Source organism: Amblyraja radiata, chromosome 1, assembly GCF_010909765.2.
Source record: "Amblyraja radiata isolate CabotCenter1 chromosome 1, sAmbRad1.1.pri, whole genome shotgun sequence".
NCBI lineage: Eukaryota > Metazoa > Chordata > Chondrichthyes > Rajiformes > Rajidae > Amblyraja > Amblyraja radiata.
Genome location: NC_045956.1, coordinates 22,008,603 through 22,031,498, shown reverse-complemented (window position 1 = coordinate 22,031,498; position 22,896 = coordinate 22,008,603). Strand labels below are relative to the sequence as shown.

At 46.1% G+C, this 22,896-nt stretch overlaps 1 long non-coding RNA gene across 1 annotated transcript in view; it reads left to right on the top strand.

Annotated features, from left to right (window-relative positions):
* Window positions 1-22,896, top strand: part of LOC116971543 — a 41,058-nt gene that overhangs the window by 17,852 nt on the left and 310 nt on the right. The window lies entirely within an intron of this gene.

Genomic DNA, 22,896 nt, shown 5'->3' with positions numbered 1-22,896 from the left:
CAAATGGCCGATGCTGGAATCTTGAGTAAGTCACAAAGTGCTGGAGTAACTCAGCGGGTCAGGCTGCATTTTTTGGAGGATATGGATAGGTGATATTTTGAGTCTGGTTCCTTTTTCAGACCGGAAAATATAAGCAATTCCATAATGATGGCACAAATGGATATTGCTTGTTGCATAATTATTTTAGTTTTAAGTGCATCAGTGCCTACATGGATAAAGACAAACATAAGTGTCTAGTAGGTCAACATTAGTGTCTTTAAAACATTTGTATGCATCATTGAGGTAATTATTAAGGTTATTAAACAGTCCCTTAGAGAAGAGAAATTCTTTGAATTCCAAACCCCACAAATCATAAATAATCCTCTTATAGTTCTTACTGTGTTTCTCACATACTGGAGACATAAAGTACAATGTTCTAAGAAACCTTAATGCATTTATAAGCTTCCAAAGAGAGTGTGGTAAAATCCAGCAGCTTAGCTAGTGACACTGTATGAGCAAGAGGCCAGTTGGTGAGTTTTGAAATGGGGAACAGAATAAATAAGATTTATGGTAACGTTAAATTAAAACAGTTTTTCATCTTTCACCAAGGTATATGTATTGTTGCCAATGAGATCCTGCTCAGATGCTCACTGAATTTTTCTACTAACATTCATCTGGCTCTTAGCCATAACTAGAATGGCCTGTGTTGTGAAACGCTCCAGAAATGATGTTGGATGCAGGATCTCTACATGCAGGCTATTTGCTGATAAAGGATGTCAATTTGTGCTTCAACCTGTCTCTGCTCAATTATGAAATGTTCATCTTCCCTTTCACATTCCCGCAACGCCAAACCCTCCCTTCCTTTGTAATCTTTGTTGGTCGAGGCCTGGAGTTGTGTCCCTCTTGATGCCATGTCCTTCAAATGCAAAGGAGGCCTTGGACTCTCTCTCTTAATCTTGCTCTCCTTTAACCCTCATTTATCCCAATGACACCCCTTAAAATCTACGTGTTGAGCATAATATATCTTAGTGCCAAATTGTGAAAAGCCTTAGGATGTTTTGTCACCTTACAGTAAAAATATTGTTTTGGATACATTAAAAAAAAACGATTGGCGATAATGGGGACATTTTTCAAAATCGTCACTTCCAGTGAAGTGTCACAGAGAGCAGAAACATAAATTGGAAAATGACAAGGAGTACAATAAATCTGGGACATTGCACTTTACATCTGATTCTCTGATCAAGCATCCCAACAGCAAGATGCATGACTGCGGGGGGTAACATGCAATGTGCCAAACATATGCAGGCAGGTATCATAAGTAGTTCACGGTTTTATGTGAAAGGGTAAGTATATTTAACTCTTTGAAAGCATTCCAAGACTGAACATTTATTGAAAGTTTCAATAATGTGACAACATTTCATATTACAGCAGCTCCATGCACCATGCATTAACACACATGGCAAATGTGTTGAATACAATGTTAGCAGTTGTTCTTTGCACTTCAGGCACTATGCAAACACATAATATATGACTGAGTTTAAGTAGATGGTGGATGTTTTCAACAATCAACAAGGTTTGTTTATAGTAATCTCATAGTTCCCCTCTGCTAACATTTAAATTCTTATAGATGACCTCCAGGTCCTCAGTAATCCCCAGATTAAATAAAGAAACAGCATGATAGTTGTGAAGTGCTGTGTTACTGGACCTTCAGCAAAGTAACATTCACACGAAATGCTGACAATCATGTAGATAAAAGAGCTGTATCTCACCATAATAAAACTCAGTTTTTTTTTCCTGTCCAAACCATTCAGTCCATGATAAACAAATGCTCTAAATGGACATGGGTTGATAATAACCCTATTAATTTAGTTTAGATGTTCAAAAACAGACTGTAATTAGATACCTTTAAGTGTACCTTTGTCAATTTGATTAGTTTAGTTTACTTTAGTTTAGTTTAGTTTAGTTTAGTGATACAGCATAGGAACAGGCCCTTCGGTCCGCTGAGTCCATGCTGACTATTGATCACCCGTCGATCTCTACAACTCTACAAGTTCAACATCACACTCTAATATGCATTTGGCCACTGAGAAAATTCTTGAGAATTCGTGAGAAAAAAACTTTTCACCCAGAGAGTTATGAATTTATGGAATTCCCTGCCACAGAGGGCAGTGCAGTGGAGGCCAAATCACTGGATGGATTTAAGAGAGAGTTAGATAGAGCTCTAGGGGCTAGTGGAGTCAAGGGATATGGGGAGATGGCAGGCACGGGTTATTGATAGGGGACGATCAGCCATGATCATAATGAATGGCGGTGCTGGCTCGAAGGGCCGAATGGCCTCCTCCTGCACCTATTTTCTATGTTTCTATGTTTCTATGTTTGACCCGAAACATCTCCCATTCCTTCTCTCCAGAGATGCTGCCTGTCCCGCTGAGTTACTCCAGCATTTTGTGCCTATCTTTGGTTTAAACCAGCATCTGCAGTTCCTTCATATACTAAAAGTTATTCCTCATCATCTTCACCTACCTGTTTTGGCGGGACAATTTTGATGTGGTTGGGAATCTTCCACATTAACTTTTGTTATTGCCGTGATTAATTTGTTTGCATATTTCTGCACCATCTATTCCAACACCATTGGGTGGTCTGTGGATCTTCCTTCTGTGTGATTGATTTTTTTAATCTTTCGCTGCAGACACATGGATTCTATTTCTGTCTTGCTCTTTGTAATATTGCTTACTTTATGCTGCCAGAATGTTATCTCAAACAAGTACAGTTACACCACCTCCCCATCTACTCACTTTATCTTCTAAATATATGAAACCCTCCAATGGCCAGTTTCCAGCCTTCATTTTCAATAGCTACTGTACATTTCAGTTACTTTCCATAAGATCAGCAAATGCTCAACACCTGAGGAAAGAGGAAAATAAATGATTGTTTCAGATCGATGACCTTTCTTTCCTCAGAGTTTTCTGTGCTTAATAGGGTGGTGAATCTGTAGAATTATTTGCCACAGAAGGCTGTGGAGGCCAAGTCAGTGGATATTTTTAAGGCAGAGAGAGATAGATTCTTGATTGGTGCGGGTGTCAGGGGTTATGGGGAGAAGACAGGAGAATGGGGTTAGGAGGGAGAGACAGATCAGCCATGATTGAATGGCGGGGTAGACTTGATGAGCCGAATGGCCTAATTCTGCTCCTATCACTTGTGATCTAATATAGTTCCCACATACTCTGCAAATATAGCAATCATGCTGAATCAAAGAGAAAGTTGTTTTCAGCAAGTAGATGTAGATCAGCAGCTCTTGAATATTTGACCTTAACTGCGTGCCTATCCCTTGCTTTAAATTATTGTGCCATTGTACCTACAAAATGCATAAATAATATTGAGCAACAAAAGTAAAGTTTGGTCCGGGCCACTTCCAAACATCTGTGTAAGCCAGCTCATTTCAAATGCAATAGTTCGATTCAATCTACTGTTTAGTTCTGGGACTTAACCTCATCCTCATCATTACACAATCTGGAATGGTACTTGTGGATCAGGGGTGAAGAGACTGCAAATGATTATAGGAAGGTCAGTGGCTGGTGGTGACTTATTCCTATGGAAATGTGCAATCTCCACTTCTGTCTTTGTTGCTCATTAGTTCAGCAGCTCCTTACTGGTGTCCCGGCTGTGAGTATCAAGCAAATCAAAGCCGAACAGTGTAAAGTGCATGTTGAACAGCAGAGATGCAGGGATAAAGCATCAGTGGGAGCTGGCGAGGTTAGGTTTTTCATTTCAATCTTGGGGAAATAGGTTGAACCAGCATTAAGGATCACAGACGTTCAAGCTGGATTGAAAATACACATTATAGGCGTGCACAAACACTGAAACTTGATCACACACTTAAGTACGCTGTACAAAATTGGTTCACCACAAAGCAGAGCCCAATGAAACCAAGTGTATCTCTGCAATCTTTTGAGGAGGATGTTCAAACTGCCTTGTTTTCATCAGCAAACAATAGATACATTTAATAGAGATACAGATGACAAAAAATCACTAAAAAATATATTTGAACATCATGAGTAATTTTCACATTTTAAGACATTTTCTGTGCTTTGGTCAGATTACTTATGGGTGGAAAAGCAGATACTTGTTAAAAAAAAGTTTATTTTGTCACAAACCCAAGTAAAATTATGTTCAATTGAACTAAGTGCACTGGATTGCACTAGTGGCATTGGGCTGCAAGGTTATGTTAGCCATCAAATTGGCACAATTGTTATGTAAACTTGACAGTGTGAACAATATGGAGACTCTGGTTCATGACCCGCAGATTGCAGTGAATATTTGCTTGAAGTCACCTTGGGTATTGCCCATGCTCATTGGAGACACATTACTGGGTAGATCAAGTCAAGTCAAGTCAAGATGTTCAAATTACCGTCTAGGTATGTCAGAGGCATTGGTAGGAGATCCAAAGTACCCAGTTTACTCTTCGTATCAAGTTGAAAATCTTCACCTATTTAATATTTTCACGATTATTTTTCACAAAGGGACATTTTTAACTGTAGTGTACTTACACTGGCCTTTGCAGATTTACATTGGCCTTTATATTGAGACACAGACTAAAGCACACGTTCTCAAGATTGATCACACGTTTAAATGCTCGGTGCAAATTAGTTTGGAGGGTAGGTTCATAAGTCCACGGAGCACAATTAGGTCATTCAGTCCATCACGTCTACTCCACCATTCAATCATGGATGATCTATCTTTCCCTCTCAACCCCATTCCCCTGTCTTCACCCCATTACCCCTGGCACCCATACTAATCATGGAATCAAAGATATTAAATTACTTGTTGTTCCACCAAGGTAAAGAACTTAGGACTCCTTAAGCATTCCCTAAGCGAATCCAGGACACCCTAAGCATATCTGATGGAATTCAGGACACCCGAAGTGTAGTTAAGTTTGGTCACTATTGTTTTGACCAAAAAACAAAGCAGCAATTTGCACACAACATTAGATTAGATAAATTTGGCATCGTGTTTGTCATAGATTTGTGGGCTGAAGATGAATTGGTTTACTAATCTCAAAGGATAGTTGGGAGGAAAGCCTTTTATACATACATTACTGCTCTCTTAATGTTAGGCACTCCCTGATATAATTTAAAATGCTGCACAGACTCTATTACTCAAAGTCCAAATTGGACAAGATCTTCCCAAATGTCTCTCCTATTTGTGATAAATGTCTCCTCCAAGAAGCGACTACAACCCATTCTTTTGCTTCCTGCACAAAGTTACAAAACTTCTGGAGGGGAATATTTGATATATTTTCCAAAATACTTAAAATTAAATTGGACCCAGATATAAAACTGATCATATTAGGTATGTCAGAGGCCTGCTCTAAGCTAACGATATTTCAAAGACGTTTCCTCAATTACAGCCTAATAATGGCAAAAAAAATTAATACTTACATTTTGGAAACAGACAACAGTCCCCACATTGAAGATGTGGATTACAGATATGTCCGAGACACTACATTTGGAAAACATTAGGCTTGTCTTGTCTTGGGGGGGGGGGGGGGGGCAGGCCTAGGAGCAACCCAAACAGGGCATCTTCAGCTCTACCCTCTCACCTACGCGCAGGCCATCCAAAGATGGAGATGGTGGGCGTGAGGTGCAGCCAGAAGGCAAGGAGCAGCCCCTTGAGATATTGGAACAGGGACTGCAACCTCACGCATTCCATGTTGACATGGAACACAGACTCATCCAGCCTGCAAAAGTACCTTTCTCTACCTTAATTGCTTGAGCTGCACAGCTGAAGGAACATTGACCATAAGATTCCAATCTCTATGAATAAAATAATTTTCTCTCCATTAATTTACATGGAGTAGAAATCTGTGGTTATTTATCGGTGCGCAGATTTCTGCGCAAAACATTCCCATGTTGGCTGACCCAGAAATCTGAAAAAAATCAAGTTATAGGCAATGGTAGTTCTGCCTCGTAAGGAGAGCAACCGATAAATATGAAGGTTGTTTACAATGAGTGAATACAAGTGGTTGTTACAGGTTAATCATTTTAGACATGGGCTAATTATCCTATTGATTGACACTTCAGCATAATCCATTTCAATTGACTGCTTTATAGCTTGCTGATGTTATCTTATCCCTGTAGGGGTTTTGTTTTTCCCTTTACTCCACAAAAGGATTCCCCTAGGTTCTAGACCTCGGAATTATGGTGGGATATGATAAAAGGTTGAATTGACCAGAGTGTGCCGATGAGAGAAAACAGAAACCAAGATGGACTCAAAGCAAGTCTAAAATTTACAGGCTTTATTAAACAATGAGAAATCGAATCTCACCAACACTACACAATGCGTGGCTAAACTTATGCTTTAAACTAAAACTATGGACGAAAACTATCGGGCACGTCGTAAAACTTACTTTAACACAAGTTACTTGCAAGCATACTCCCCCTTGACCTTTCTCCCCTCAACCTCCTATTTCGGGAAATTCACCAGGTCACCAGGATACTCACAGCGAAGTCGATGCAGGCCCACGAGCTGTCCAGCAGAGCAGGAAGAGCAGGAAGAGAGAAAGAGTTCTGGCTTGACTTCGGCTTTTATACCTGAGCTTCCTTTGAAACCCCCAGGTGGTCCTCTGGATAGAAGGGGTTCTTTTGATGTTTCCCAGTTTCGATCTGGCATGAACAATAGGCTTCCGATGATAAGGGGTTTGCTGATGTCATGATCCCTCAGCCTGATCGTTATCATCCCCGATGGTGATTGTGCTTGTGCTGGCCTGTTTACCACCGTCTGCTGAAGCTTGGTTCCTCCCTTTGTGTATCCAAGAGAATCTCGTTATCTCCGTCTCAGCCTTCCCTGTTCACACCGTTGTGTGATGTCCAAGTCCACAGGCCAGACGGGTTTGATTCTTGATGTGTATTGGAGGGGGTTTTTTCCGTTGCAGCCAGCAAATTTGTCTTTTAAGATATCCATGTGCTTATTCAATTTCTTCCATAATTTTGGAGGATTTGCCCAAATAACTTACATGCCCCTACGACACGTCCAGGCTCGCACGGACCGTGTCGATTGACAAAGTTAGTGGGCAATCCTCCAGCCTCAAGAGCTGTAAACACTCCTGGTGAGAAGGTGAAATTATGTACCCCGAAAGCCCCCTTAATCGCTAAACTAGGCCCTCGAAGCACATTAACTTACACTATACACATTTTACTTTACATCAATCCCACAAACCATACAGTACCCTCACGACCATTCCCTGAAAATGCAGGGATTACAACTTATGTACAAAAACTATTGCACTAGAGTACAGACATTTTACAGTGATGGGGTGTCGTTATGGTGACGTCGGGCGGCTCGATTTACCAGCTGTTGTAATTTGGCCATCCTCCTCCGCCTTTTAAATTTGCAATTAATGCATAGCAAATACACCACAATTATCATCTGGCAGATGATCAGAACATGGGACACGATGCGGACCCATGCTGGTACTATGATCCAGGACTCCAGGTCCCACCAACTTGGAGACTTGATCTCTTCGATCTCCCTGGCGATATCCAGAGTCTTTTGTTCCAGGGAGAAGAAGTGTTTGTGCGACAACTCGACCGCCACCAGCAACTCTTTTAATTTTTCATTCACTGGGGGAATATCATACCCAAAATGGGCAACATAGTCAAATAAGTCAGTTACATTTTCTCGTACCGAGAGGTGAACCGAAGAAGGTTCCGGGATGGGTAATATTCGCTGCTGTGCCACATGGACTTCTGCCCTGGGTTTAAAGCAGAAGCTGCTGTGCGGTATCGGGCACCACAGCTGTGATCCGTGCTGATACCGCTGGGCACTTGTGGTGACACAGTACGTCCCACTGCCTATATACGCCACCTGTGGAGGGACATGGTCTGCCGCCATCGCCTCCATGGTGCAGTTTATAGGCTGTGCCCCAACAGTCCTGAACCCACACTGAGGCCTAGCCTCAGCGCCCATGTGCTGGGGACACAGGATTACCTGTGCTCCCCGGCTCCGACAACCCAAAAGGTCAATGCCTGTCACAGCTTGCTCCCTCACTATGACATAGGGCGGGACCTTCCCGTAGCGAATATGCACCCCCCCACGAACAACTCCCACGTTCTCCACTCGGTACAGAGGAGCTGGTCGTGCCGAGGTTCCCATTACCGGGATTCGTACGACCACTCCCATTATGGTGTGATTGGATTTTCCGCAATCCACCGGTACCGGGTAGGCCTCGGAGGCCACACGAAGCTGACAAGGACTCAAAGTGCTGTTATAAGGGTGTAGCGCTGCTAGGTGCTGGTTGCTTATCCAGGAGGGGACCCGACCTTGCCTCAGGTCTTCCAGGTTGCTCCTCCCCTCCCCCAACAACCACGCACCATACAGCCCACACACCTCATTCTGTGCAGCCTGATCGGACGCATTCCGGTCCTCTTTAATCAAAGCGTTTATCGTTTTTGCATGTGTCTCCAATTGTGCTATGATTTCTTTTAGATGTAGAGTCATTGCCACCTCTTCGTGCAGTCCCGATCCTACCACCGCATTTTCCTCCCCCAGAACCTTTCTTAACTGGCCCTTCAACTGATTGATCTGCAAGGCCAGTTCTACGTTGTCCATGCTATTAATAATAGATGTCCCCGTGTTAAATGCTGTAAACCCGTCATTAACCACCCCTCGTCTTTGCCTACCGGACCCCAAAGTGAAATCCCCTCCCCCGCGGTACATCTCTTCTATGTCTATGTCCCCAAAATCCAGGTTGTGGAATTTCTGGAACATGTCTTTTTAATTCCGTCTCGCGGGGGCACCATGCGGGTACTCCTCCGTGTCCCCGCGACGCGCCGCGCACATCCGGAGGCACATCGTTGCCATCATCCATACGGCGGGGCTACTTATCTGGAAAACAAAGCAAAACACCTCCTTGCCTCCACAGACCTATCCGCCTAAAATGGCATTTGGGGTTTTGATTTGTCTGTTATGGGCCACTTTTCCACAGCACATCCCTTCGATCCCGTACTGTCTGTCCCTGTACTCCCCTGTAGCTATACAAAACCTTATCTAATTACGCTAACTACATCTACTTACACACAAACCAATGCTATATACAACGCCACCCGTCTCCGGGTGGCCAACTCATAACTGGTCCCCGTCACGCTGGGGCCACCCCTCTGGTGGGCCCTCCCGTGCAGGCCAGAACTCCTCCTGTCGAGGGGCCTGACTGCCCCTCACCTCCCTTTGCACTACGGGGTTTTGAGTTACCCCTACGTTCCCTGTGGAGACTGGGCTCCCTCCAGCCGCACTCCGTAGTGCCCTGTTTCGGCCACTCTCCTTCCCGGCCCTCCTGTGGCCGGCCCCAGCCCTAGGTTTAATTAGGGATGGGGACCACCTTACTGGGGGTTTAGGGACCCTGTCACTCCTACGTCTGACCGGGGGTTCCCACACCAGAGGTGATACCTCCATCTCCTCTGCTTCTGCTAGTTCTGCCTCTCTTAGGCAGTCTACGGTACCTGCCTGCGGAGGGCTGGAGTCAGCATCCTTCCCCGCTGCTTCCAGTCCTCGCCCTGGAACACAGTCGGCTACTTCAGGCTGACCACCTGTGGACTCGCCTGGCTCCCCTACGGTTTCCACATCAACCCGGGTCTGTCCTTGATCTTTACCCCCATACGGTCCCTCTATCGTCTCCTGCCTGCAAATGGCTGCTGAGGCAGCCTTTAAAATGGGGTCTTGTGCCTGGACCATGGTCAGGTCCGGGGCCAAAACCACTCCCGCACTCTCCTTTTCTCGAGGCTGCTCCCTGGCTGCAGCTACCTGTCCTTCCTCATGGGGATCCCATGCTTTCCCACTCCTGGCTCCTTCCCTGGCCAAGCAATCCGCCCTCTGATTTCCCTCACCCCGTGGACTATAGGGCGCCCTACTAGATAGAGGGGATGTACGGGGATTGTCCATGTGGACAATAGTACTTGAAGCACCTGTGTCCAGCAGGTAACTCCCGACCACATCCTGGACCTCCATCTTGACCCAGGGTCTCCCACATGGGCCATACTCTAATGGGCATAGGAATGTGGGCTGTTTCGCTGGCAGTCATAAAGGTGCCGGGGGTGCGGATATGGGCGTGCCCTGGCCTGTTGCCATGGCTACCTGTCCGGATCCTCCCGCCTTTGACTGCAAATAGGTAATTAGATCTCTTACATCTATTGTTACCTCCGGGGCTGGGTTGGCCGTTACCGGGGTCCTATCCCCCACTGCTCTACTTGGGTTTCTGCACTCCCTCTTGTAATGCCCGGGCTTCCCACACCCATAGCACACCAGCCTCATCTCGGAAGAGGTCTGGCTGCCTTCCTGTTTCCACTGCCTCCTTTTGGGGGGTGCCGGTACTATTTCGTGCACCTTGCCCTTAAAGGGCTCCTCCTCACTTCTCACCCCATTGCGATACGCAAGGGTGAGCTTCCTGATCACCTCCGCCTCGTTAAGGTTTGGGTCAGCTGGGTCGAACCAGTGCTCGGCCTTTGCCCTAACTCGCGGAAGGCAATTCGCCACCAGAGACTTCAGCCAGTGAGCTGTTCTCCCATCTAAATTCTGCCTATCTAAAGGCATCCCACACGCTCCCTCATACACTGCCCACAGCCTGTCTGCGAACATGTCTGGGGACTCAGCTACCTGCTGCTTCGTCTCCCCCACCCTGGTGAAAGGACTACCCTGATTCAACCCCATGGCCTCCAGAACCGCTGTCTGTGCCGCTACCCATGTTTCAGGTCTTCCCCCTTCCCTGGAGGTCACTGCCTTGCATAGGTATGAATCTAGGGTCATCAGTAGCAGCTTTACCCGTTCTACCTCATCGCAATCGTTTATTTCGGCTGCCTGCTGCACCTCCATAAAATGCAATGACGGGTCTCCTGCCCTGGTTAACTTGGGAACCTGAGCCACCATCCCCCTCAGCACATGTGCCCCATGGGGAATGATGATATCACTCTCTATGGGCCCCCTATCTGCCTGCCCTACCGGGGGACCATATTTCCTTTGCCGTGCCGGGCACATCTGCCCTACTCTGGGCTGTTGCCCCTTTACCCCCAGCTCTCCCACCATGATCGGTAACCCCACCACCTCGTGGTGTGCTACACATGGCGCGGAAGCCGCTAACTGAGGGTGCTCTCCCGCCCCTCCTTGGGCCTGTCCCTCCCCGGACAACCCGAACCCCACCTGCCGACCCGGACCTATCCCCGGCGCCTCAGGAGGCGGTCTATTCCCCTTTGCCACTGGGGAATCATCTGCTGAGGGAAGCCCTCTGCCCCCGGGGGACCCCCCTGGTCCTACCAGGTGAACCCGTCCCCTAGTCTTGGACAGAGTCTCCTCCAGCTGCGCTATCCTCGCCTGGCAAGGCCCGTGATCACTATTGCCTAGCTCGCTACGGGCCACCCTGTATGCTGCTTGTATATCCTGGAACTTTCCCTCCAGCTCCCTGCACTTCTGTGTACTCTGAGCCAGGAGTTCCTGGGCGTTCCTTTCCCTCTCCTTTGCCTCTACCACCTGGCATTGGAGGAATTCCTGGGCATTTCTGTGGGACTCCCTCGCCTGCAAGATACACTGCCTGGCTTTACTGCATTCCTCAGATAGCCCTTCCCCTTCTCTAGCGCTTTCTTCAGCGCTGGCCCTAGCTTCTCTCTGTTGCTCTTCCAGTCTATCTATCTGTCTCTGCATATTGGCTACCTGCTGTGATAGGCACGCTAGCCAAACTGCCTTTTCCTGCCCTTTATTATACAGTTTGCTTTCCGTCCATTGAGCTGCAGCTTCTGCGGGCTGCTCAGCTCTCAACAGTGCTATCACCCATTGTTTGGTGAGATTGATCTTTTTAAACAGATAAGAGGAGATTCTCTCCTCCATCTTGCTACGTTCTCTCACCCCCTCTGACAAATCACATATCCCAAACCACCGAGGTCCTGCCATGGTCGCCATTCTGTAGGGGTTTTGTTTTTCCCTTTACTCCACAAAAGGATTCCCCTAGGTTCTAGACCTCGGAATTATGGTGGGATATGATAAAAGGTTGAATTGACCAGAGTGTGCCGATGAGAGAAAACAGAAACCAAGATGGACTCAAAGCAAGTCTAAAATTTACAGGCTTTATTAAACAATGAGAAATCGAATCTCACCAACACTACACAATGCGTGGCTAAACTTATGCTTTAAACTAAAACTATGGACGAAAACTATCGGGCACGTCGTAAAACTTACTTTAACACAAGTTACTTGCAAGCATACTCCCCCTTGACCTTTCTCCCCTCAACCTCCTATTTCGGGAAATTCACCAGGTCACCAGGATACTCACAGCGAAGTCGATGCAGGCCCACGAGCTGTCCAGCAGAGCAGGAAGAGCAGGAAGAGAGAAAGAGTTCTGGCTTGACTTCGGCTTTTATACCTGAGCTTCCTTTGAAACCCCCAGGTGGTCCTCTGGATAGAAGGGGTTCTTTTGATGTTTCCCAGTTTCGATCTGGCATGAACAATAGGCTTCCGATGATAAGGGGTTTGCTGATGTCATGATCCCTCAGCCTGATCGTTATCATCCCCGATGGTGATTGTGCTTGTGCTGGCCTGTTTACCACCGTCTGCTGAAGCTTGGTTCCTCCCTTTGTGTATCCAAGAGAATCTCGTTATCTCCGTCTCAGCCTTCCCTGTTCACACCGTTGTGTGATGTCCAAGTCCACAGGCCAGACGGGTTTGATTCTTGATGTGTATTGGAGGGGGTTTTTTCCGTTGCAGCCAGCAAATTTGTCTTTTAAGATATCCATGTGCTTATTCAATTTCTTCCATAATTTTGGAGGATTTGCCCAAATAACTTACATCCCTATGTTTGACAATGTTGGTTTCAGAGCTGTATTTGGAATCACAGTTCCCTATCGTTCCCACTGCACAAACCATTGAAATGACTGGAGTTTGGTATGAGCTCTGATTTTGCTGCATTTGGCATGGCTTCTGGGGACTTTTCACCAATAGTTATGGCAGATGAGTGCAAAGCCGTTGTAGAAATGTGCCTACTTTGACTCAACATTTATTCTGACAAACCCTCGTGGATACAAGGGTATCAGAAGCAGTCATCATGAATTACTTTACTTGGCCTCATCATAGATATCAGAGGAGCACACATTTCTTCAATTATAGTTTCATTGCCCAATTCCTGATACAAAATGAACAAGGTGATCTCTCCTGCACTCTGAAACATGCAACTCACAAAAGTTGAGGTGCATGTACATGAATCTCTGTAATCTCGTCAAAATTTAGAGTTCTCCTGTATACAGGAGATGGGGTAGCTGATTTATGGTCTCTATCATCTCTCAAAATGTCCCACACTTCAGTGTGACCTGACTTCTTCTTCTTGCGTATGGCGTGCACAGCCTTAAGTTGTAGGACAACTTGTTCTATTTGATCTTATTTGATTGTGCACGCTGGGTTGATTGCATTCGTCGAAACAGGGCGGACCATGTGAAGTTGCAATCATCCACCCCAGTGTGACCTGACAATGTTTAATAACATGGTGGTGAATTTGCGGAATTCATTGCCACAGAAGGCTTTAAGGCAGAGATAGATAAGAGGAGAATGGGAGAGATAGATCAGCCATGATTGAATGGGAGAGTAGAGTTGATGGGCCGAATGGCCTAATTCTACTCCTATGACCTTTTGAGATGACCTAATATCAGTAAGGTGGAAGGGACTGTTTGCATGCTGTATCTCTCTATGACTATGATGATAGGCAGTTAGGAAAAATACGGAAAATACTCATATATAAAATTATTAATGCACTTCTATTTCATATACACACTATTCTCAGTCACATTGGGCTGGATCTCCTGGCTCTCCTGGCTCTCCACTCACTGAGATTTTGCTGCACAGTTATGGCCATAACATGCACCACCCTCTACAGTCCTGTTGATTTCCACATGCCATCAATCTTTGCTGAACCCTGATTTCATTTCCCAGCTGAGCAGTCTTGCAAGTTCATAAGTCATATGTTCATCATAAGTTGAAACAGACTGGCCACCAACTTGAACGACTCACAAAGAAATCATCTCTCACAGTTCACCATGAAGCCTACAAACTCCACCTCACTGCCTACAAAGATGCCCTCATTGCTGCCAAGTCTGCCTACCTCTCCACCATCTTCACCGACCCCTGCCAAAACCCCAGAACCCTCTTCTCCACAGTGGGCAACCTCCTCAAGCCTCGGACCAACACTCTCCCTACCTCTACTCCGGATCTCTGCAACTCATTTCTCCACTTTTTTTCGCTGATAAAATGAACATCATTTATCAATCTTTATCCCCTGTATCTGACCCCCCAGCATCTACTCCAGCACCTGCCAAGGCCCCTCTTCTCCCCATCTCTACTGACCTCCCGACCCCTCCTCCACAATGCCTCCTCTCCCAGTTTGACCCGGTCACCCCTCCTGAAATCTCCAAACTCATCAGCTCTTCCAAACCCACTACCTGCTCCCTTGACCCCCTCCCCACTCCACTGCTGAAGTCCTGCCTCCCCGTCCTCTGCCCCTACCTCACTAATCTCTTCAACTCCTCACTGTCCCAAGGAACTGTCCCCTCCGCCTTCAAAACTGCTGCTGTCACCCCAATTTTAAAGAAACCTGGTCTTGATCCCTCCTCTCTCATTAACGACAGCCCAATCTCAAACCTCCCCTTTCTTTCCAAAACCCTGGAGCGTATCGTCACCTCACAACTTCAATCCCATCTCCATGCCAATAACCTATTCGAACCCCTCCAATCTGGTTTTCGCCCCCTCCACAGCACAGAAACCGCTCTCCTCAAAGTCCTCAATGACCTCCTCACCTCTGCTGACACCGGTTCCCTCAACACCCTCATCCTCCTCGACCTGAGCGCAGCCTTCGATACCGTGAACCATAACATCCTGCTCACCAGACTCAAAGACCTCGGTATCGAAGGTACTGCACTCAGCTGGCTCCATTCCTACCTTTCCAACAGATCCCACTTCATCTCTCTCCATATCCACACCTCTGCTACAGCCACAGTCACTCAAGGCGTTCCCCAAGGCTCCGTACTCGGCCCCCTCCTCTTCATCATCTACATCCTCCCCCTTGGTCAGATACTCCGCCACTTCAACCTGGACTTCCACTGTTACGCCGATGACACCCAGATCTACCTCAGCACCAAATCCCCCCAAATCCCCCCCCCCCTCCCCCCCCCTCTCCCATATCAACTCCTGTTTGTCAGCTATAAAAACCTGGATGCAACATAACTTCCTCAAACTCAACAACGATAAAACAGAATTCCTCCTCATAGGCTCCAAATCCACACTCAGCAAAATCAATAATCCCACTCTCACCATCGACGGCACCACTGTCTCCCCATCTCCCCAGGCCCGCAACCTTGGCGTGATCTTTGATTCCACCCTCTCCCTTGAGCCTCACATCCGCCATGTCATTAAAACCTCCTTCTTTCTCCTCCGCAACATCGCCAAAATCAGACCCTCTCTCACACCCCCCGCTGCTGAAAGACTCATCCATGCCTTCATCTCCTCCCGACTGGACTACTGCAACTCACTTCTCCTTGGCATCAGCTCCAGCTACATCAACCGACTCCAACTGGTCCAGAACGCAGCCGCCCGACTCATCACCCACACCAAATCCTGGCACCACATCCATCCAGTCCTCAAACAACTTCACTGGCTTCCCATCTCCCACTGGATCACCTACAAAATCCTGGTCCTCACCTACAATGCCCTCCACCATCTGGCCCCCCCATATCTCACTGACCTCCTCTCCCCCTACCAACCCTCACGGTCCCTCAGATCCACATCAGCCGGTCTCCTCTCCATCCACAAATCCAACCTCCGCAGTTTTTGCGACAGAGCCTTCTCGAGGGCAGCTCCCAGGCTCTGGAACTCCCTCCCCCAACTCCCTCCCTGCAATTCTGAGTCCCTCACCATCTTCCAGTCCCGCCTCAAGACCCATCTCTTCACCTCTGCCTATCCTTAGCCCCACGTCCCCCTCCCTTTTCATCTGTGCTTGAATAGTTGCTCATTTTTTGGTTTGTTTTGTTTTGTTTTTGTTTTTAGCCTTACCTTGCCTTGTAAAGCGACTTTGAGTCCCTGAAAAGCGCTATATAAATTCAATTTATTGTTATTATTATTATCAAGTTCAGCACGGCTGTTATGGACCAAATGGACAGATCCTGTGCTGCACTGTTCTGTGTTCCATCTCGGACTTAGTTAAGTGTATTTCTTCCACTATCACAAAGCTAAATGTTCCCTGGCAGACCAATGTAACAAAATCATCAGGCCTTTGGAGATTAGTCTATTACATCCTGTTGCACTGTCACTGGTACCTGTAAAAGCACAAATTCAACAGAGTAGTAACATGAGGAAACATATAAAAATGACAATTACTGCTGTGAATTTTTGTCTCATTGTGTAAATCTCCAAATCTTTTCTGGATAACCTTACAGTAATAAGTTCATAAGATATAGGAGAAGAATTAGGCCATTAGGCCCATCAAGTGTACTCCGCCATTCAATCATGGCTGATATATCTTTCCCTCTCAACCTAATTTTCTTGCCTTCTCCTCATAACTTTTTACACACTTAATAATCAAATATCTATCAATCTCTGCCATAAAAATACCAGTTGTCTGCACTCATGTTGCAATTATCGCATTTCTCAGGTGATCATCATGGAAGGTTTTTCCTCCACTGTGTCTTTTTTTTAGGTGAACATGAGTGTTTAGTTTAGTTTAGTTTAGTTTAGTTTAGTGATACAGCGTAGAAACAGGACTTTCGGCCCACCGGGTCCGTGTCGACCAGCGATCCCCATACATTAACACCACCCTACACACTAGAGACAAATTTTACATTTTACCAAGCCAATTAACCTACATAGAAACATAGAAACATAGAAATTAGGTGTAGGAGTAGGCCATTCGGCCCTTCGAGCCTGCACCGCCATTCAATATGATCATGGCTGATCATCCAACTCAGTATCCCGAACCTGCCTTCTCTCCATACCCTCTGATCCCCTTAGCCACAAGGGCCACATCTAACTCCCTCTTAAATATAGCCAATGAACTGGCCTCGACTACCCTCTGTGGCAGGGAGTTCCAGAGATTCACCACTCTCTGTGTGAAAAAAGTTCTTCTCATCTCGGTTTTAAAGGATTTCCCCCTTATCCTTAAGCTGTGACCCCTTGCCCTGGACTTCCCCAACATCGGGAGCAATCTTCCTGCATCTAGCCTGTCCAACCCCTTAAGAATTTTGTAAGTTTCTATAAGATCCCCTCTCAATCTCCTAAATTCTAGAGAGTATAAACCAAGTCTATCCAGTCTTTCTTCATAAGACAGTCCTGACGTCCCAGGAATCAGTCTGGTGAACCTTCTCTGCACTCCCTCTATGGCAATAATGTCCTTCCTCAGATTTGGAGACCAAAACTGTACGCAATACTCCAGGTGTGGTCTCACCAAGACCCTGTACAACTGCAGTAGAACCTCCCTGCTCCTATACTCAAATCCTTTTGCTATGAAAGCTAACATACCATTCGCTTTCTTCACTGCCTGCTGCACCTGCATGCCCACTTTCAATGACTGGTGTACCATGACACCCAGGTCTCGCTGCATCTCCCCTTCTCCTAGTCGGCCACCATTTAGATAATAGTCTGCTTTCCTGTACGTCTTTGTGGGAGGAAACCGAACATCTCGGAGAAAACCCACGCAGGTCACGGGGAGAACATACAAACTCCGTACAGACAGCACCCGTAGTCTGGATCGAACCCAGGTTTCCGGCGCAGCAAGAGATGAAAGGCAACAACTCTACCGCTGCGCCACCGTGCCGCTCTAGTGTGAGGTTATTTGGTCACATTGTGACAGTCCTATCCAGTAAGCATCCCTCCAAGGCACAAAGGCAGTGGCAAGGGGCCAGCAGCCACTCTGGAAAATAGGGTGGAAGTGGGAGTTTAATAAAGAAAATTCATTGAATCCCAGTCACCATAGAAGGCATGAAACAAAATGAGAAATGCTGGAGAAACTCAGTCGGTCAAACAGAATCTATCGAAAGAGGAGCAGAGTTAATGTTTCATGTGAAGGAAACTAGAGTAATCATTCAAGGCATAATCTGGTAGGAGAGCTGCCAGAAGAGGTAGTTGAGGGATGTACTATAACAACATTTAACATTTATAGCAACATTTAAACACTCAGACAGGTACATGTATGAGAAAGGGTTAGCGGGATCTGGGCCAAATTCGAACGGGTAGGATTAATGTAGATGGGACATATTGGTCGGCATGGGCAAGTCGGGCCGAAGGGCCTGTTTCCATGCTGTTTAACTCTACGACACTATGACTCTGCCAGTAAGTCCAGTTTATTTCCCAACCTTCACAGTTCCATATTGGGCTTCAGCCCATCTGAAAGAAGTAAGCCAAGCCCTATCCCTCTTCACCCTACGCTCCCATTACCACACCCCCACCTGACGCACTGAGATATCCCTGCACTACTTGGATCACTATTAGCAGAGGCCATCCATTAAACCAGAGCCAGGAGATTCCAAGCCTCTTGGATTCTTGGTACCACAACAAGAAACTGACTTGAATGGCACCCGGGCTGATTGGAATGTTGGAGGACCAGTGATCAGTGGGTGTTTCTGCTCAGGCATCCATCTTCCCACCCAAATAGAAGGCAAATACTGTCAGTCATCTCCATAATAATGGTTGATGACCCAGTACATGTAGATTGGATATAGTTCAGCTTACTTAGAGACAGAGCATGGAAACGGGCCCTTTGGCCAACCACATCTACGTCGACTATTGATCGCCCATTCACATTCATTTTACGTTTTCCTACTTTCGCATCCTCTCCCTACACGCTAGGGGCAATTTTACAGAGGCTAATCAACCTACAAATCCCCACGTCTTTGGGATGTGGGAGGAAACTGGAGCACCCAGCGGAAACCCACCCAGTCACAGCGAGAACATGGAAACTCCACAGAAACAGCACCCGAGGTCAGGATTGAGCCTGGGTCTCCGGCACTGAGAGACAGCAGCTCTACCAGCTGTGCCAGCTGTAATGAGGCTTGATTGCCAATCAGGACCAAAAGCGGATTAAAGTACTTGTATGAACTTTCATGGATCACACTGGCATGCCCAAGATGTGCCCAGGAAGCTGATTAATATAAACCAGTGGTTCTGGTGAAAAGATGTAACAAAATGGCAGGGTGAGCAGCATCTAACTGCATCCAGCTGCATCTAGCTGCGTCTAGCTAGCAATGACCCAGAGACTTGAAGGTGGAGATCCCTATAAGGAAATGCCGTTAACCACTGCTTCATGCCTTTAATGTCCAGGAATATAAGGTCATACGGTCATGTGATCGTAGAATTAGGCCATTCGGCCTATCAAGACCACCCTGCCATTCAATCATGGCTGATCTATTTCTCCCTCCTAACCCCATTCTCCTGCCTTCTCCCCATAACTTCTGACAGCCATACTAATCAAGAATCTATCTATCTCTGCCTTAAAAATATCCACTGACTTGGCCTCCACAGTCTTCTGTGGCAAATAATTCCACAGATTCACCACCCTCTAACTAAAGCAATTTCTCCTCATCTCCTTCCAAAAAGAACGTTCTTTAATTCTGAGGCTAGGACCAGTCCGAGGCTCTCCCACTAATGGAAACATCCACTCCACATCCACTCTATCCAAGCCTTTCACTATTCTGTATTATTGTAATATTGTTCCATTGCAGCTCTTCGGGGTGGGAGATTGCAACCTTCACGTGGTCCACCCTGTTTCGACTAATGCAATCAACCCGACATGCACAAACAAAAGATCAACTAGAACAAGTTGATCTACAACTTTAGGCAGTGCACGCCACACGCAAGAAGAAGAAGCAGCTCTTCCGCCCTAGTAGCTGGGTCAAAGGTAAAACAAAGATTAAACGAGAGATATAGCGTTGAAACAGGCCCTTCGACCCACTGATTCTGCGCTGACCAACAATCCCCGTTCACTAACACTATCCTACACACTAGGAACATTTTACAAAAGCCAATTAACCTACAAATCCCACCATTTTGGGATGTGGGATGAAACCGGAACACCCAGAGAAATTCCATGCTATATCCTTTAAGGGACTGTCCCACTGTGGCGACCTAATCCGTGATTTCAGAAGAGTTTGCCCTCGACTGATACTCGCAGCATGGTCGACACGAGGTCCTAGGAGGTCGAAGGGAGGTCGAAGGAGATCGAAGGAGGTCGTCTTCACTCTCCACTATTCGGTGTCCAATTTTCCCGAAGCTAGTCTTCAACATAGTCGAAGGAGGTTGAAGGAGGTTGAAGGAGGTCTTCTACATAGTCGAAGGAGGTTGAAGGAGGTCTTCTACATAGTTGAAGGAGGTCTTCAACATGACACTTTTTCAAACTCTCCTAAACTCTTCTAAACTCGCCAATTAGGTCGCCGCAGTGGGACAAGCCCTTTAGTATTTGATATTTAAACTATGCCATCCAGTATTATATTTTTAAGACATCAATAGCCTTGTCTAACTTTTTAATATCTCTATTCCAATAATATTTTTTGGAATAGAGATCCAATCAACTTCAATCCAATACAAAATCAACTTCTGAACACATTTTGAACCATCTGCCATTCATTGAAGCTGCAAGCAAGCTGGTTCTATTATCTGAAAATAGAACTAAATTGTGGAATTATTTCACACTAAGATTGGTAAATGGAAGTATAGTTAGCAACAATAACATTGTTCTGTAGTCGACAACCATGCAGCCTATTAGCCATGGAGCATTCTTGCATAAAATACATGCTGCTTACCAGAACACTTAACAACATTGTTTCACGCTGCCGTGTGGGCGGCCCGGTGCGGGGCTGAGACGCTCCCGTGGGGGCGGCCCGGAGCGGAGACGGTGCTCCGGTGGCTGAGGCGGTGGCGACCTGAATCCGGGGCTCGGCCGCGGGCCAGTGGATGACATCGTCGGGAGCTCGCAGGTCACAGGTTGATGCCTGTTTTCCGGAGCTCCCGTGGCAACAGCTGCGTCCGCTGGACTGGAGGGCGGCAGCTTCGACCACCCCCGGGCTGCGGAGCTTGAACCGCGGGACTGATTTACCATCGCCCGGTGGGGTATCGCCTCAGCGCAGAGGGAGAAGAGGAGGGAAGAGACAGCAACCCTAAGACTTTTGCCTCCATCACAGTGAGGAGGTGCTTGGTGAACTCACTGTGGTGGATGTTAATTTGTGTTTATTGTGTGTTGTTTATTATTACATGTATGGCTGCAGGCAACGACATTTCGTTCAGACCGAAAGGTCTGAATGACAAATAAAGGATTCAATTCAATTCAATTCAATTCAATTCACATTAAGATTGGAAGTGTAATTACCTGCAGTGGTGTGGGAAGGAACTGCAGATGTCAAGAGTCAATAGTTTTATTGACAAATGTCCCAGATAGAACAATGAATTTCTTACTTGCAGCAACACAACAGAATATTTAAACATAGTACACTGTAAACAATATAATAAACGAGAACAAAAAAATGTTCAGCGTGTGTGCTGTATATATACACATACTCACAAATGCACATACACATACACGCAAATTGTTGCATAAAATAAATGCTACTTACCAGAGCACCTTATGTGACTCACAGAGTCACGTTGTGTTGATCCAAACTTCACTCACATTCACTCCTCACACAGCCAGCAAGCAAGCAAGCCTGAACAGCCAAATCCGAAAGCCTTATTCACAAAGCTCCCTGTTGTCAGAGCCTATCAAACTCTTTTTCAATGGCTGATAATCAGACAATTAAAATTAGTACAAATTGACTAACTTAATTTAAAATAAATAACTGAAAAAACACATGATGAAGTTTAAAAAAAATATTAAAAACGCGAAGGTAAAGTAAAATAATGAAAAATAATTAACAAAAAATTATTAGCACTAATCTTTACAACTCGGGTTGGTGACTTCTTTCATGTGAATGGGATCCTCTGCATAAGTCAAATATCCCTGGCATCATGATGAGAGGCCAGTATGGTGTATCCAGTTGTCAACTCAACAAAGATAGACACAAAATGCTGGAGTAACTCAGCGGGACAGGCAGCATCTCTGGAGAGAAGGAATGGGTGACGTTTCGGGTCGAGACCCTTCTTCAGACTGAGAGACAGGGAAGATAATGAGTGACCCCACCTTAATCTTCCATATCTCTCATTTCCCTTTCCATTGACTCTCAGTCTGAAGAAGGGTCTCGACCCGAAACATCACCCATTCCTTCTATCCAGAGATTCTACCCGTCCCGCTGAGTTACTCCAGCATTTTGTGTTTTGGTGACCTGATACGTCAGTCAATGATGCCGGCAGTCGATGAAAAAATTGCCAAGTGGGACAGGCCCTTAAGTAGTTGTGTCAGGGTAGATGTAGATCACTAATAGCAACAGAGCGAATCAACCCGACCACCAGGTCTGATTAAGGGGTTGATAAGTTGTGTCTATGGCATGGTGTCTATTGGTTAGTGTTCAAGCATGTATGTAGCGATGTGTTGCAATTGATGAGTTTAACCCTCCTTTTCAGGTACATCCAATTATTGTTCTTGGCATTTTCTACGACACTCCTACATGATCCTCCACAATGACTTTATCGGTAGTTTGGCCTATGAGGAGTGTCAGAGGTTATGGGGAGAAGGCAGGAGAAAGAGGTTGAGAGGGAAAGATAGATCAGCCATGATTGAAAGGCAGAGTAGACTTGATGACCCAATGTCTTTTCGTCTTTTAAATTTTTTTTAGTGTGTGATAAAAGTTTGTGTAAATGTTCTCCGGTTTGTTTTATGTGGGGGGAGAGGGAGGGGTCGGAGGAAATCTCTTACCTTGCCGGAGATGCGATTGTTTTCCGGGTCGCATCTCCGGTCGCTCTGCGGCCTACCATCGATGGAGCTAAAGG